This window comes from Palaemon carinicauda, chromosome 1 (genome assembly GCF_036898095.1).
Source record: "Palaemon carinicauda isolate YSFRI2023 chromosome 1, ASM3689809v2, whole genome shotgun sequence".
Taxonomy (NCBI): Eukaryota; Metazoa; Arthropoda; class Malacostraca; order Decapoda; family Palaemonidae; genus Palaemon; species Palaemon carinicauda.
The window spans coordinates 116,917,713-116,930,488 of NC_090725.1; the positions used below are offsets into that span (position 1 = coordinate 116,917,713).

General features: G+C 38.5%; 1 pseudogene; it reads right to left on the minus strand.

Annotated features, from left to right (window-relative positions):
* The window catches only part of LOC137656261 (toll-like receptor 2), a 98,542-nt pseudogene that overhangs the window by 60,158 nt on the left and 25,608 nt on the right, over window positions 1–12,776 (minus strand).

Here is a 12,776-nt window from a genome sequence, read left to right on the forward strand (position 1 = left end):
ATATATGTATATGTATACATGTTAATCATGTGTAAAAAAGAATTTATATGTAAGTCTATGTATGTGTCTGTATATGTATACCAGTATGTGTACATGTATGTATATGTCTATGTATATATTATGTATGTTTGTGTATGAATGCCTGTCTGTGTATACGTATGTATATGTCTTTTTTATATATCTATATGTAGATGTGTTTTACATATACAAATAGTTTTGCCTATGTATTTATATAGATAAGGCTACCGTGTTTTCATATAAAAAAAATGTACTGAAAGTCAAAAACAAGAATTTACCCGCCACCAGAAATCACCCTTTTTGGCAGGTGTCTAATGAGGTTGGAGCTCCGCCCAATTAATACCTGACCTCAGCCCAGGTAGCTGGTAAGGGAGTGTCATTGTTCTCTAATTCTCTATATGTATGTTCGTACGTTTACTTTCCCTATAAAATGTAAAGAAACCTCTCTCAATAAATCAGTCCTCTGAAGAAGTATCACGAAACTAGTCAGGACTTAATCATATATTTCGTATTTTCATTTTCCCTGTGGTTCTTTTGCATCTGAGCATCATGTTTTCCTGTGATTTTTACGCATATATATATATATATATATATATATATATATATATATATATATATATATATATATATATATATATATATATATATATATATATATATATGTGTGTGTGTGTGTGTGTGTGTGTGTGTGTGTTTGTGCGTGTGTGTATTTATTAGTTTTACTAAGCTGTATATTTACTTTTTGAAATCAGATGTGGTATCCAAGGACTTTCCTGTTAAAGACTAAAACAGGGAGCCTTTAACAGGAAAGTCCTTGGAGACCACACAGCACTCTAACCCCAAAAATAGCAAAACTTTCCTGTTAAAGGCTCCCTGTTCTAGTCTTTAATAGGAAAGTCCTTTGAGACCACACAGCTCTCTAACCCCAAAATAGTAAGATTTTCCTATTAAAGGCTCATTGTTCCAGTCTTTAACAGGAGAGTCTTTGGAAACCATACAGCTCTCTAACGGCAAAAATAGTAAGATTTTCCTGTTAAAGTCTTCCTGTTCTACCCTTCAACAGGAAAGTCCTTGGAGACCACACAGAACTCTAACCCCAAAAATAGTAAGATTTTCCTATTAAAGGCTCATTGTTCCAGTCTTTAACAGGAGAGTCTTTGGAAACCACATAGAACTCTAACCACAAAAATAGTATATATAAATCACATCTTACCCGTTTAGCAACGGTTTTTGGTTGTTCAAACTTTCGCTTAATGCCAGTAAATGAATTTCTCCGGTAATTGGTGTCAATAAAACAAGGATGAGGAGGATCACTATGGCCAAAAATGTCATGATTAATTCGTCAGGTACCTGAAAAGTAGAAAAAAAACTTGTATATCTATAAGCAATATTTCTCATATGAGGCTTAGTAAAATAAAACCCCACTTCCATCTTATGGAAATCTTATGCAAGATGTCAAAATGCATACTCTTAATGGGGTAAAAATTGTTAGTTAAAGTTAGCCCGCAGTACCCTGTATAATGGAAACTCATCAGGGAAATTTAAGATTTGTAGTTAGTTTAAATCTGAAGCTATTACATTTAAATAAAATTGCTTTACTTTATCGTCCAATGTACCAGTGTTTGCAGGATACTCAGTGCTAATAGCCTTTGGGCACGAAAAGTATTAAATCTGTCAAAGGATAATCCTGCCTTGGCCATACAACTTCACTACTTGAATTGGAGAAAATAAGATTATATTGTTTGATTTGCGATAGGGGGACCACCGCACATGAAGGAAAACTTGAGTAATGTATATATATATATATATATATATATATATATATATATATATATATATATATATATATATATATATATATATATATTATACCCCATTTCTTATAACCATTTCCCTTTTGAAAAGAGGTGGATCTAATGAAGGTACGTCATTAGTAACTGAGTTTAGCCCCAGTTTATTTCTGAACAAATTCTTTGATTCGGTTTGTCAGGATAAGAAGACCAATCGCACCACAGTATCCCACAACACCTCGAAGGTTCTGATTGGTATACTTTCCCTCAAAGCCTTTTAGTCAAAGGTCTTTCATACGGATTACAAAATAAGTATAGGTGTTGTAGGGGTGTAAGAATACTACCATCGTATGTCCTGCGTGTCGTAGAAAGCAACTAAATGGATAGTTGTTGCCTTGTAGTCTTCCTCTATAGCAAAAGGCTAGGCACACTACCACTAACTGTGGAAACTGCTGCCTTGCATTTTGACCATATAGTCAAAAGGTTAGATTCGCTGCCAATAACTATGGTTGGTGACTGCAATGGCATTTGATCGTACAACCCTCTGCCACTAACTATTGTTGATAACTGCAAGGGCATGTGGTTGATGACTGTAGGGACGTGATCATAAAACCCTCTGCCAAATTATAAATCATGCCTGATGCTATTAGAGAACACATCAGGCAATCGACCCCTTAATGTAGAGATAACAGTGAAAGAAAAGAAGAGTTTCGCCGTTGTAAAAACTAATTAGGGTAATGTAACTGCTAAGTAACTAGAAGTTTCAAGCGTCCTTACTAGAACCTATCAGCTTCGAAATATTTTTTATTTAAACAATGATTTCAATATCTTCAGGTACTTCTAATCATTATCATATTATGTTAAGAGATTATATTATTACACTTCGGTATACCTTAATAACTATGAAGGTTTCTTTTATTGATGTTGTCTTTTCCAGCTTATCAAATCATCTTTCAATATTGTTAGAATATATTGTTAGAATCTCTCTCCTATATAATAGAGAGCAGGTAGCTGGTTTATATATATATATATATATATATATATATATATATATATATATATATATATATATATATATATACATCCATACATGTATATGTATATATATATAAATATAAGTATGTATGTATGTGTATGTGTATGCATATATATATATATATATATATATATATATATATATATATATATATATAGATATATATATATATATATATATATATATATATATATATATATATATATATATATATATATATATATATATATATATATATATATATATATATATATATATATATATATATAGATATATATTTCTCTCCTGCCATACTCAGGGGGAAAAGAGAGTAATCATACCCTGGTGAGGGGGTATCCCACAGGTACACTTGAAAACCAAACTCTCCCACTAATTGTTGAACTAGCGGGTTGTCGTTAAGAAAGGGTTTGGGAAGGATTGAATCTGTGTGTGCCTGTGTGGGCATATCTATCCAAATATTTAGACCTCATTTTTGACGGGGTGCATACACTAGTATAAAAGAATGTTGAAGTGAAGTGAAACATCACTGATTATAGTTAGCAAACATATATATCTTACTTCCTTTCTGGGGGAGACGGAGACGGACCTTCATTAACCAAACTTATTTCCTTTCGATCGCCTACAATGATGCTAAAATGAAATAAAATAGATATTAGAATGGCACTGTCTCTTTATCTTAATCATGCAAAACACTTGTGTACAAACATGTGCCAACACCTGATAAGAATTTGTGAATATTTTAAAGATTCTAACTTGTTTTAAAATGAGAGTAAAGACTAGAAGGACTAATTAAATCTCTCCCTTAAATCGTCTAAACGAAAATCAATTTTCCACTTACCTGAGGTTTTCTCTATATAGATGTACATTTTGCTTAGTGTAGTACCTTCCGAAATGTATAATGTCTTGAGCTTTGGATACTGATAAACATCGTTTACGCTTACGTTTCCTATAGTATTCCCCTGTCACGTCAGAGTTTCAAGATAATTTAGGGGGCATCACAAATTGATGCCAAGGTTTTCATCTGTAACGGGAATAGATTGATAAAATGTGATAAAATAGGAATCAATATTGAAAGTCTAAACACTTTCAGAGTTTCATAATAATCTAGAGGGCTATGACAAACTAGTGCCAACGTTTTCATCTGTATCGGGAATAGATTGATAAAATTTGACAGAATAAGAATTAATATTGAAAGTCTACACACGCTCAGAGTTTCTAGATAAACTATGGGGCCATGATAAACTGGTGTCAATGTTCTCAACTGTAACGGGATTAGATTAATAAAATTTGATGAAATAAGAATCAATATTGAAAGTCTAAATGCAGTGGCATATTATATTTTCTACTTTTCAGTTGATTAAAATGAAATGTGTTATAAATATGTCTTATAACTTGAAGAATGAAGATGACATATTTATATTAGGAATCAATATTGAAAATCTAAACATATTGGCCAATTTCATTTTCTATTTTTAAAGGATTATATTGAAATGTGTCAGAAATATGTTTATAATTTGAACAATGGATATGAAAATATTTTGAATGAATTTACCTTATTTCCAGAAAGATCGAGTTCATGTAAAGGTGACAAGAGCAAGCAATCATTTTTAGTGAAGTTTTGGAGGGTATTGTTGTTCAGATGAATTTCTTCCAAATTTTGAGGAAGACAATGTGCCTGCTCATTACTATAGGCTTCTTTTGTCTCGCACTTACAGTTTTCTTGAATTTTGCGGTCGTAAACTGTTTGGATTTAAAAGATATAGAAATATCATGTTATAAAGAATAGACCATTTTTCTAAAGTAGAAATAAATATTTGAAATGGGATATATTGTTCGTCCTCAACTACAAAACTAAGTCAAGTCTTACAGCTACAGACCCCTACTGTAGTTTAAAAATACTACCTAGGAGGATCCATGTACTTTCCCAAAATTTCCTATTTTTGGCATTGTAGTATAGCAGAAATATAATCAAGTGATAGAAATGCTGTAGAGAAAAAAAAGACGGAGATTGAGGGGCCACATGTTGAGATATAACCGTTTGAGAGTTATTGGATCCTTTGACTGGCCAGCTTGTTGTACACTGGATCCCTCTCTTGTTAAGGTTAATTTTTCCTTTGTATCCAAATATACTGAATAGTCTGGCCTATAATTTGCACATACTGCTCTTTTCTCATACACTTGAGAGCGGTGAGATAACCGAAAAAATTCCTTTTCACTCAAGGGGTCAACTGTTGCGATGTAATTATTCAGTGGGTATTTCCTACTTGGTAAGAGTACAAGAGACTCTTTTGCTATGGTAAGCAGCTCCCCTAGGGGGGCACTACAAACCCAAACAATTGCTCTCTATACTTGGGTAATACCATAGCCTTAATACCATGGTTTTCTACTGTCTTTGGTTAGAGGTCTCTATTCCATTTGTTTCCTTATTTTCTTTCCTCACTGGTCTATTTCCCTATTACATCATTCTGCTTTTCCAACTAGGGTTGCGTTTATATAATAATAATAATAATAATAATAATAATAATAATAATAATAATAATAATAATAATAATAATAATAATAATAATAATAATAACAGGAGCAATCAGAGATTTCAGACCTCTGCCAAAGGCTGACGTTGACACAAATAGCGAAAAACTCAAAGCTGGATCTAGAATCTGGATCCTGCTCCGGATCATCTCCAAACTTTGAAGGAGTCGTCCATGATCTAAGGTCTATCTGTGGTGAATATTTAGTCAAAATCCATCGAGTAGTTGGAGTAATCTTGTCCACAGACACACAGACAAATAAATAAATAAAAAGCAAATCTGGGTCTAGTCTCAGGAACCGGATCATCTCCAAAAGTTAATGGAGTCGCCCACGGCCTGAGATTTATCTTGGTAGAAATTTCTTCAAGATCCATCAATTTCTTTTGACTTAATCTTTAAAATTATGAAAAATGCAAGTCTGGATCTAGAATACGGATTATCTCCAAAATTTAATGAAGTTGTCCATGACTTAAAATGTGTGTTGAAAATTTCGACAAAATCCGTTGTGTAGTTTTGCTGTAATTCAGTCTACAGACACAGCCAAATAAATAAATAAATGAATAAATAAATCGACTTGATTTTATAACCTCCTTGGAGGAAGTAATAAAGACTTTATGGGCTGAATATATAGAATCTCATGGCAATAAACATGATTGCAACTTACATATTCGAGAGACATTATTGTAACCCACGTCAAGAATTTTAAGGTTGCACCAAGCGGCAGATTGGATGCCCTCGAGCGTTGTCAAATTGTTGTTTTGCAAAAGAAGAATCTCAGCCGAAGAGGGGGCCACCTGAGGCAGAGTTTTGAGACCTAAATAAAAGAAGAGTTTCAAATTAACATAAAGGACACCGTTATTCGGGGGTTAGGATTTAAGGGACCGGAATAACAAGTCTTAGCAAACTAATAGTAGAATTGAATGTCATTTTGATAGAATGTTAACTATGTTATTTACTGATTTCATTAAATCTCTGAACATTTCCCTTTGTTTAGAGGTAATTAGAATTAAGTCGTTACTTATCAAAACTTATCCTTATTTGACTAAAAAATCGTTATGTAGAGGAAATTATTTATATAAACTATTTAATAGGGATTATCTTTACAGTTTCACGATTTTTACTTCATTTAGGGACGTGTAAACCTTTCCCTTTCTCACTTTTAATCGCAAAGAAAGGCAATAAATATGTAATTTGATATCGAGGGAAACACATTAATATTGGCATTTAACCAAGAGTTATACATTTGTAAAACATTGAAATCAATTTCAATATCAAAGACAGACAATAAATAAATAATTTTATATCAAGGAAACACATTGTTGTTAGCATTTTACCAAAAGTTATACATTTGTAAAGTATTGAAACCAATTTCAGTATCAAAGAAAGACAATAAATATATAATTTGATATCAAGGAAACACATTGTTGTTAGTATTTTACCAAAAGTTATACATTTGTAAAACACCAAAAATAAAAAATAAAAATAGAAATCAAGTGCTCTTCCCATCTCAAAATCCTTCCTCACCAATATTGCTGCAATCGACAATCTTCTCCTTGCTATTGCACTGGCATCCTGGAGGACACGAATTCCACTGGCATTTGGACAAGGCAATCTTCTCCCTGAAACGAAGCTCTCTTCCTCCCCAGGCACATGAACCTCGGTAGGCAGCGATTGGAGAAAATGCCAAAGGTGAAACGTTAGGCAGTTTTCGCTGGCTTCTCCAAAAGCATTCCCTGCGAGGAAAGATGAAATGCTTCATAATACTTAATTTTGCATCCATATTTGAAGAATAAAAGATTCAGACTAAAGAGAAGCAACTTGGGTAAATAGTTAATTCTAATTCTAACATTCATGCTTTCTCCTTCATATGGTTCAATACTACGCAGTATTCTAGAAGTTTTATTCAAACTAAGACCAGATTGTGCAATTGTCTTCCTAATAAAATAGCTCTTCAGAAGTTGAGACTTCATGCGAATGTTTTTATGTTAAACAAGCTGACATGAGTCTTTCTTCATAGTTTACATATGGGATATCTATTTTAACATTGTTACTGATCTTAAGATATTTTACATTAATTATTCACTACTTCTCTTGTAGTTCATTTATTTCCTATATCCTTTCCTCAATGGGCTATTTTCCCTGTTGGAGTCCTTTGGTTTATAGCATTCTGCATTTCCAACTAGTGCTGTAGCTTGGATACTACTACTACTACTACTACTACTACTACTACTACTACTACTACTACTAAAAATAATAATACTAATAATTATTATTATTATTATTATTATTATTATTATTATTATTATTATAAGGACATTTACTTGCAAAATGGAATTTCACCTATATTGATATGCTTCTTTTATAACAATGTATAACCAAGAAATAATATGAATTTCACTTGTGCAACTCCTAAGCCTTTTCAAGTCTGAATATCGACAAATTCTTTCGTGATTTTAAATGTTTTAACCTCACGTGATAACTATCATATTCCGATTCATAAAAACCTATACTCAAATGATAATTACAACCAGTTTATTGTGACTAGCATTTAGGCTTTCAAGGGTTAAACTTGTCGTATCTTATTATGAGGTACTTAGTATTTGAAGTTAGCAATGTGACGGGCCAAGAGTAGATTGTGACTCAAAAGGCGAGATGAAAGCAACTGAGTAACTTTGTTACAGAACATCGAGTTTAAATATACACACCAACTCCCGGCAAGAAGGTCACAAAATACAACAGGGTATTTTTTGTCCAACCGGTAACCGGTTCTGTTAATAGTTAACAATAAGAAAAGCAGACAGATTGATGCACGTTGCTGTCTGTGCGAGGGGAGAGCGAAGATACAAAGGATGATATATACAAAAAAGAGAAATGTCGTTAATATGTACGATCGTGTGACACACGGGTGGTACATGGCTCCCCCCTAAAAATGACATACTGTGTATGTTAAAAAGGGCACCCTGATCTAGAGAGGTGAACTGTAGCGAGTCATCTGGCAGGAGATAAGCAGGTTTTAGACGATCAATGGAGACCCAGTCTTCTTTGCCACAAATGTTTAGTAGGAATGCTTTTGGATTGCGTCAAGGGGCCCATGTAAGGGGGCGTTAGCGGTGGTTTGCTGGTGTCATTGCGTAGGAAGACGTGTGTTGCAGAGTGCAAGTCTGTCACTATGTGATCCATTGCTGGGGGCTTCCAAGTCTGGCGGCATGAAGTAAATTTTCCCACGACGTGACGTATGCGCTGGAGATCGTAGGAGGAGATTGCAGATGGAAAAAATTCGGTAGGGACGACCAACGGGTCGCCATACACCATTTCAGCTGCCGAGGCGTCCAGGGCGTCTTTATGAGTGGTCTTCAGTCCCAGGAGGACCCAGGGAAGCTAAGTAAACCAACGGGACATCAAAGCTGCTTTGAGGGTGCGATGAAAACATTCAATCATTCCATTGGGAGCGGGGTTATAGGCAGTTGTCTGATGTAGGGTGATGCCCAGAAGTAATATGCTCAGGGATACCAAATCTTGCAATCCATCCTAAGAGTAAGGCATGATGTGCAGTTTCCATGGGAATGGTTTCAGGCCAACGAGTGGAGCGGTCGATGACGGTAAACAGGTAACGATGTCCTTGTGATGTGGGTAGGGGGCCTACAACGTCGACGTGAATGTGGCCTAAATGACACAGAGGTTGAGAAAAGGTGCCCACTCCTGAATCTGTGTGTCGATGTACTTTGAAAGTTTGGCAAGAAGTACATGCTCGGACCCAATCCTTAGCATCCTTAGAAATGCCGTGCCAAATGAACTTCGTCTTCAGCAGCTGTGCAGTAGAACGGCGTGAGGGATGTGAAAGGCCATGAATGAAATCAAACACCTGTTGGTGCATGGGAGCAAGAATCCAAGGTGCGGTCTACCAGTACTGACATCACAGAGGAGGGTGGTGTTGGAGTCGTCGAGGGGGACGTCTTCCCAACGGAGGGATGTGCAGGATGTCCTACATGCTTGATACTCTGGATCCTGTCGTTGGGCTTCAGCCAAGGCGTTGTAATCCAATCCCAGTTTAATGGGGGCTAACGTGTTTCTTGACGGGGCATCGGCAACGGGATTCATTTTCCCAGGGACGTGTCGAAGGGTCAAATTGTATTCAGCCACGGCGGAGAGATGTTGGCGTTGATGTACCAGGCGTCAGACTGTCAAGTGAATGTGTGCACCAGAGGCATGTGGTCTGTGCGAATGGCAAAGGGCGTATCTTCTAAGAAATGGCGAAAGTGACGGACAGCCAAGTGCACCACCAGCAATTCGCGATCGAAGGTAGAATAACATGATTCTGTCTTGGACATTTTTTTGCTGAAGAAGGCCAATGGGCGGTGCGAGCCGTTGACCAGCTGTACGAATACTGCACCAATAGCGACGTGGCTGGCATCGGTGGAGAGAAGGGGAGGGGCATGTGGGATGGGGAAAGTGAGAGCAGCAGTGGTTGATAGGGCATTCTTTGTGTTGCAGAAGGCCGCTTCTTGAAGGGGACCCCACTTCAGGTCTATTGGCTTTCCTTGAGGGAGGCGTAGAGAGGAGCAAGAGTGACGCGAATGGCTAGCAGAAAACAGTGATAATAGTTGATCAAGCCCGAGAATTCCTGCAGTGTTTTGACGGTCAAGGGCGTGGGGAAGTTCTGAATGGCTGCTACATTCTCAGGGAGGGAATGGACTCCTTCAAGAGTGATGCGGTGCCCTAAGAACAACACTTCGTTGGCACCAAAGGTACACTTGTCGTACCGGACTACAAGGCCGTTTTGTTGCAGGCGGTCGAGCACGATACGCAGGTGACGGAGGTGTTCCTCTTTTGAGGAAGAGAACACAATTATGTTGTCCACGTAACATACACAGAAGGGGAGGTCCCCTAAGATGCCATCCATGAGACGTTGAAAAGTGGCCCCAGAATTACGAAGGCCAAAACAGGAGTAATTGAAGGTGTATGCACCGAAGGGAGTGGTGATTGCTGTCTTTGGGATGTCTTCTGGTTTCATAGGCACCTGATAGTACCCCTTCAAGAAGTCGAGCGTGGAGAAAACCTTCGTTTTGTGCAGGTAGGAGGTCACGTCGGCGATGTTTGGGAGGGGGTAGTGATCCGGTTCTGTTTGCGTGTTCAGGCGCCTGTAATCCCCAAACGGACAGAGGGAGCCGTCTTTCTTCAGGGTGATGTGTAAAGGTGACGACCATGGGCTGAAGGCCTTTTGGCAAAGCCCTATTTCTTCCATTTCGGCGAACGTCTGTTTGGTGCCTGCCAATCGATCCAGTGCCAGACATCTGAATTTTGCAAAGACTGGGGGCTCCGTCGTCTTGATATGGTGATAATTACTGTGTTTGGCAGGAGCCGTGAGCGTTTTGCGAAGTTCTGGACGGAAACTTCCGGGTACGACGTAAGGAGGTGGGGATTGGCATCCATGGGTGTGCTGATGTGAGGAGCGAGGTTGAAGGGGGCGGGTTGAAGAGGTGTCGCCAAGTATGAGTCTGCGTTGACCAATCTTCGGTGGGTGACATCGACCAGAAGGTGGAAATGAGAGAGAAAATCCGCACCGAGGATTGGCAATGTGATGACAGCAACGAGAAACTTCCAATTAAATTTACCGTTTCCAAACGATAATGTGAGGTTCTCGTAACCGTAGTTGGGTATCGCAGATCTCTTGGCAGCTACCAGGTGGACGTCAGCAGACTTAGACAGACTACGTCGTGTCCTGAAGAGTTCCCTTGGCAAAAGGAAACGACAATCACCCATGTTTACCAAAAACCGTACGCCCGTTCCTGCATCATGTAAAAAGAAAAGATTAGAATATGGGAGGCCACCGCCACGAGCGATGGCCTACTTACACGTTTTTTGGCCACTGACAATCCTTGCCACATTTTTCTGTGTCATCCCCAAATCTGTAGTGGTAGTAGAAAAACTGCGGCCGATGCGCGGCAGTAAGTGGCTGTAGAAGACGTTGGTTGGGGGGCGCGAGCAAGTTGTGGGTGATGGGTGGCTTTGTAGCCGCTCGGGCACATCACGGGGTAGGCGTGTATTTCCTACTGCATTCACGTCAGCTTGGGTTGACGTTGAATAGGCGTCCTCTTTGTCAGGAGTGGAGGCGTTGATAGAGGTCTTGAAGGTCGTGAAGTGGCTGTCCATAAGGGCATTGACTTTGGTCATCAAATCCTTTATGGGTAAACTATCGACATTGGGTATGGCAGCGCGTACAGGTTCGGATAAACGGCATACCCAAAGGGCACGAAGTAGGCTCACCTCACAAGGAGAGCCGTCTGCGGCACGTTGCAGGCGAGCGATACTGGTCATTTCCCTGAGGGCGAGCGAAGCCCTTTGGTCCCCCAACGGTTGTTGAGAGAGCTGAAAAAGCTTTGCTATACTGGCAGCTGGCGTCAGCGAGTACTGCTGCAGAAGGTATGTTTTGAGGGCGTCATACGCTATTGGGGTTTCTCCTTGTTCACAAAGCCAGTCGGAGATTTCCGGGCAGGTGTCCTCGGGTATCGCTGCAAGAACATAATCTGCTTTGGTGGTTAAGTGAGTGACGCCCTTGATGCGGACCACGACTTCTGTGTGCTGAAACTAAGCAGACGCTTTTCGCTGGCGAATGATGAAAGTTTAAATGGGGTGGTGCTAACTTCCGAGGAGTCCGCCATTGTACCAGTGAGGGGGGGAGGCGGGAGGAGTGAGTTAACTTCCGGGGTCACCTATGTAACGGGCCAAGAGTAGGTTGTGACTCAAAAGGCAAGATGAAAGCAACTGAGTAACTTTATTACAGAACATTGAGTTTATATATACACACCAAGTCCCGGCAAGAAGGTCACAAAATACAACAGGCTATTTCTTCTCCAGCCGGCAACCGGTTCTGTTAACCGTTAACAATAAGAAAAGCAGACAGGATGATGCACGTTGCTGTCAGTGCGAGGAAAGAGCGAAGATACAAAGGATAATATATACAAAAAAGAGAAATGTTGTTACTATGAATGATCGTGTGACACACGGGTGGTACAACAACGTAGATAAGATCTCAATTATATTAAACTCGACTTGAAGGATTTAAACTGCGAAATTCCTGTGATTTTAACCATTTAACTTAAAAGCCGAGCTTAATAGACATATTTTTTTTGTTCTAAAAATACCAAAATTTATATATAAGCTTCTAAAAAGATTATTCAGAGAAGTAACATCAATCTGGGTTAACTTATTCTTGACACACACACACAGGCTCCCCCAAACCCTCCATCTTTAACTCCGAAGGATGATGAGGTTGCAGACACTACAAACGACTATGGAGGATGAGTAGATCTCGAACCCCAGTCCAGTAAAACGCGAGGCAGAGACGTTGCCGATTCTCATGAAAGGAACAATTTGAAATCAGACCAGATTTTTCAAAATATGGTG